We start from the raw sequence: 6,000 nt of genomic DNA, 5'->3' as shown, positions 1-6,000 counted from the left end.
ACAGGAGTGCAGACATCATCAGTCGGCCTCCGGTGCTCCTGGTGGGTCCGGTCTTTCTGCCACGATAGCACCGTCCCATTTCGTACCCTCTAATATCCGACAGGATATTTTGGAGGGCAAGGACATCAATCTGGCGTCTCTTGTCGTGGCTGCACATGAAGCCCCGGACAACAGGACCATTTCACGTGGAGAGGTCTCTGTTGTCCTTAAGTCTAGGGACGTCAGGTTGAATAGGAAGCTGAATATCGCTGAATTTGTGTTGGCCTTCAGCCTCTATCGGGATGTGGTGTGCACCGTTAACCCTCTCAGAAGGGAGGAATTAGATTTATATTTATTTAAGGTGGTCGATTTAGGGTACAAATACGGTGGCACCGTGTTTTACGACTACCACCGTTCCTTTTCGGCCAAGGCGGCAGCCACTCTCACCCAGTGTAACCATTCCGTGGATTGGTCACAGGTTGATACGGTGCTGTTTTGCCGTCACTTTGCGGGGCTTAAGGCTCCAACTTGCTCAGGTTGCGGATCCTATGCTCATACGGCCGGCTGGTGTTCAGAGGGTGGTAGCTCGTCAGGGCCTTCTGTAGCTGGCACTCCCCCGGCCCAGCCGGCTAGTAGGATTCTCTCGTCCTGCGACAAGTTTGGTCGCCCGGTGAAGTATCTCGGCAAATCGCCATTATGTAATAATTTCAGTTACGCAGTGTGCCACTACAATCAATGTAGGTTGCTTCATTTATGTACGCTGTGTTTCAGGGCCCACCCCCGCGCTGCTTGCACGCAGAAGGGTAGTAGTCATGCATGACTAAGCGTGCTCAACGTGGATCTCCCCGTCTGTTTTCTAGCCGGTCATCCAAACTCAGTTTGGGTACAGTTCGTACTCAACGGCCTACGTTACAGCTTTCACACAGGTTTGCTTGCCCTTCCTCAAGCCCCGCATGAGTGCAGGAACTTGTTGTCGGCAATAAGAGATCCAGAAACAGTCACACAGTTGATACGGCTGGAGATAGACAAAGGATATTTGGTCGGCCCAGTGGCACAGCCTCCGTTTGATTGTTGGAGGGTTAACCCGGTCGGGGTGGTGACTGGCAAGTTTTCGAATAAAAAGAGGTTGATTTACGACTTGTAGGCCCCGCATTCTTTACCCGTTCCCAGTTTGAATTCGTTGATCCCCTCAGATGAGTTTTTAATGAGGTACGCCTCCATCGATGAGGCTATTGAGGTCATTCTTAAGTTTGGCAGAGGCGCCTGGTTGTCTTAGGCGGATATCACAGATGCCTTCAAACTGCTCCCCATCCAGCCAGACCTATGGCAGTGGCATGGCATCAAGTGGCAGGAACGGTACTACTTTGCCAATAAGCTGACCTTCGGGTCCAAATCGAGCCCGTGGCTCTTTGACCAGTTGGCGGCCGCCTTGCATTGGGTATTGTCAGATGTCTTTCGGGTCAGTCATGTCACACATTACCTGGACGACTTCCTTCTTATTGAACCCCCAGCACAGCAGCCTCAGGACCTACAGCACTTGCGTACGGTGTTTGTTCGAGGTGTATCCTATTGTAGGGGCAGCAGTTGTATGGGGCAAGCAGTGGAAGAACCGTACGGTGCTGTTCCTGACTGACAATGCGGCAGTCGTGGACATCATCATGAAAGGCAGGTCTAGTTCCACACAGATTATGTCGTTTGTCAGGAGGCTCGTTTGGCTGTCTGATGCATAATTTTTGTTTTGTTGTAGGCACATTAGTGGACACGCAGCGGATGCTCTTTCCTGCCTTAATTTTCAACTTTTCTTCCGGTTTGTCAGGGGGCAGATCGTGAGACAGCCATGTACCTGGCCTTCTACGGGTTTCTCAGGCCAGGCGAGCTTACGGGCGCCAACACTCCTGCTAAATTCCTGCGCAAGGATCAGCTCCGCCGGCACGGCTCTATATACGTCCTTACCTTGGCCTCGTCCAAGACGTCTCGGCCGGGGGAATCGGTAGAGGTCAGGTACTTCCCCTCTGCCAATAGGTGGTGTCCGGTACGGGTGTTAGACGCATGGTTGCTTATGGTCGGGTCCGAGCCTGCAGATTCCCCGTTGCTGAAGCTAGGGCAGGTTCATCTGTATTTTGTTAGTCGGTTCAGGTATTGATCCTCTGTCGATCACGGGGCACTCCTTCCGCATCGGCGCGGCGGCTGCTGCCTCCATGCATAAGGTGCCCATACACGTCATCAAACGGTTGGGACGCTGGAGTTCCTCCTGCTACATGCGTTACATCCCAGATCCCCAATGTGAGAAGTCGCTGGCCTTTCAAAATTTGGTTTTGTAGTGCTGTGTGAAATAAAGTCTTTTCAATTTCTAGGCATTGTATCTTTTGGTCCCTTTAGGCTACCCTTCGACAGCAGTTCCGGCATAACCCTGCTGCTCTTTAGGTAGGGGTGGGGAGAGTAGGGTTAGTTAGGGTAACATCTCACCATGAGCCGATCCGAGCACAAGTGTAGGCAATTAAGGTTGCAGGGTTTGAGAGAGGGGAGGCGGGGCATGGCCTATTTATGCTGACCTCTCTTGCTCGTTGGTTTGAGCGCTTCGGCCCTCCCAGGTACCCACCCTTCTTCTCAGGTACTCCTTTTGGCTACCCTTCGACAGCAGTTCCGGCATAACCCTGCTGCTCTTTAGGTAGGGGTGGGGAGAGTAGGGTTAGTTAGGGTAACAGCTCCGATATCTTCCTGACAGGAACATATTGGCGAAAGTCTCAGCTTTTAATATCTGCTTGTATGACCAGCTAGTTTAGTCAGTGACATATCTTTTTGGTGCATTTTCTTCAGTGATTTATATAATTGTATTTTCATCCGCACAATGCTCTGCCTGTGCAGGATGCTTTTGTGGTGCATGTGGACCGCGCTGGCGTCCTCCTTTGTATGCATTAATTGCTCGGGATGGTCGTTTGTTGCGGTCCACATGCGGTGGGACTGCTCCCCCAATGAGAAACACGCTACAGTGTTTGGGGTCTGAGCAGCTCCTCCATATCTGCCACGATATTTCTGTGGTTCACATGCGATGGGACTACTCGCCCAATGAGAAACACGCTACAGTGTTTGGGGTCTGAGCAGTTCCGCCATATTGGCCACTGCAATTCTACAGTGATTTTGTTTTATATGTCTTGAATGTGCCTTCATCTGGCAATTGAACATTCCTTTGCACCTGGAATCCTCCATCACATGGTCTAATATGGGTGGGGCTCACAGTCTTGCTTTGTTCACATTGCACTGGCTGTCCTGCTAGGCATTTGTGTGCAGGCTGGGCTGTGAGCTGGATCACATCACCTTCAGACCGTGTTCACACCACAGTTAGCGTAGTGGTAGGACCCTTTGCCATGCTGAGTGACCGTGACGTGGTGCAATGATGGGCTCCGATATCTTCCTGACAGGAACATATTGGCGAAAGTCTCAGCTTTTAATATCTGCTTGTATGACCAGCTAGTTTAGTCAGTGACATATCTTTTTGGTGCATTTTCTTCAGTGATTTATATAATTGTATTTTCATCCGCACAATGCTCTGCCTGTGCAGGATGCTTTTGTGGTGCATGTGGACCGCGCTGGCGTCCTCCTTTGTATGCATTAATTGCTCGGGATGGTCGTTTGTTGCGGTCCACATGCGGTGGGACTGCTCCCCCAATGAGAAACACGCTACAGTGTTTGGGGTTTGAGCAGCTCCTCCATATCTGCCACGATATTTCTGTGGTTCACATGCGATGGGACTGCTCGCCCAATGAGAAACACGCTACAGTGTTTGGGGTTTGAGCAGCTCCTCCATATCTGCCACGATATTTCTGTGGTTCACATGCGATGGGACTGCTCGCCCAATGAGAAACACGCTACAGTGTTTGGGGTCTGAGCAGTTCCGCCATATTGGCCACTGCAATTCTACAGTGATTTAGGGTAACATCTCACCATGAGCCGATCCGAGCACAAACACTTATTTATGATTGTGCTCCAACCTGCGGGTGAGGACCTTCATGTAACTGACCATGCTGTCAGTCTGGAGCTGCAACTGTTGAGGAAAATACAGCCCCAGTTTGGGTACAGAACCAAACAAGATTTCATATGGGGATAGGCCAGACCTTTTCCCTGGAGTGGTGCGGATGGAATACAGGGCAAGGGGGAGGCACTCAGTCCAGGGATTCCCAGTCTCCTTCATAGCCTTCTGGATTTTTAATAATGCCATTCAGTCTTTCCACACAGTCACTGGATAGGCCACGTGAAAGGCCTGAGTGACCCCCAAGGCTCCCATCACCTCCCCTGTGAAATGGCTTTCTCTGTCTGATTCTATCACTTCAAGGACTCCATACCTGCACACAAGTTAACTGACCAGCTTCTTTGCAGTATTCTTGGCATTTGCAGTAGATCCAGGGTAAGCCTCCAGCTATCCTGAAAAGAGATTAACGCAGACAAGCACATATTCGTATGTTTTAACCTTCGGCATCTGTATATAGTCTATTTGCAGTCTCTGGAATGGGTAAAATGGCCTAGGTTTATGCTTCTTAGGTGTCTTAACTACCTGTCCGGGGTTGTTTAGAGCACAGATCATACAGCCTTGTACAAATCGACTGGCAATAGTGGAGAAACCAGGTGCAACCCATCTCTTCAGTACCATGCTCACCATAGGACCCTTTGCTTGGTGTGTGGACCCGTGGGCCTCCTGTGCCATCATAGGATAGAGGGCTCTGGGTAGGTATCGTTTTCCTGACACTTCTTAGAGTCCCTGCCCATTCGGCACTGCTCCTCTGAGTCCAGGAGCTCTTTTCTCCTTCATCTGCCTGTGCAGACAGTTTAATCAACACGTCTTCAGACATGTGGTGAGGCTCCAGGATGCTGACAGGGATAACTTCGGGTTTCCAAGGCTTCACTGCTGCCTCTTTTGCAGCCCCATCTGCCCTGTTGTTGCCCCTAGCCTCACGGGTTTGTTGTCTGGTATGTGCCTTAACCTTGACAATGGCTAATTCCTTTGGAAGCAGTAGTGAGTTCATTAGTTCAAACACTGAGTCTTTGTTCTTTATAGGTTAACCTGCAGACGTAAGGAAGTGCCTGGTTCTCCAAATAGGGCCATAATCATGTGCAATACCAAACCTATACCTGGAGTCTGTAAAAATATTTGCTTGTTTGCTTGTTTGTGCCATTTTACATGCTTCAGCGATTGCCTTCAACTCAGCCTCCTGTGCTGACATGTGAGGAGGGAGTGGTACAGCCAGTACTACCTCATGTTACGTGACCACTGCATATCCAGTATGAAATCGGCCATCCTCACCCATGTATCTGCTGCCATCTACAAAAAACTCAAAATCAGGATTAGGTATGGGTTAATCATGTACATGTGAAAAGCCAGAAGTTTCTTGTTGCATTAATTGGACACAATCATGTTCATCAGTATCTTGTAATTTTTGTAAAAAAGGGCCTGTACCCCCTTCCCCCATTTCTGAATCCGAAATCGGTAAGAGAGTTGCAGGATTTAGAGTAGTACATCTCTTGAAAGTAATGGACTCAGGCATAAGTAAAGAACATTGCAACCGTAGTTGGTGTGCCATGGATATGTGCTTTGGTTGCAGCTGACTAAGGATACCTTGGATGTCATGAGGGGTCTGTACCACCAGGGGATAGTCATTTACAACTTCAGAAGCTTTTTCCACCATCAGCTGCATTGCCGCGACCGCCCTGACACAGGAGGGGGCGCCGCGCGAGACTGGATCTAATCTGGCAGAAAAATAGTCAATCAGCCTTTGCCTGTCCCCATGTTTCTGGATCAGGACTGAGGTACTATGGCCACTCAGTTCTGAGCAGAACAGGTTCAAAGGCTGGTCATAGTCTGGTATGCCTAGTGCCAGTGCTGACAGGATTGCTAATTTGAGTGAGTAAATAGAATCCTCTGCAAAGCAGCTGATTGAAAAAGGGTCAGAGGCCAAGCAGACATAAAGGGGTTGCATCAACATGGATGCATTCTGGATCCAAGGTCTGCAATAGGACACCAGTCCCAAA

Source organism: Bufo bufo, chromosome 6 (assembly GCF_905171765.1).
Source record: "Bufo bufo chromosome 6, aBufBuf1.1, whole genome shotgun sequence".
Taxonomy (NCBI): Eukaryota; Metazoa; Chordata; class Amphibia; order Anura; family Bufonidae; genus Bufo; species Bufo bufo.
Note: the sequence above shows the minus strand (reverse complement) of the source record.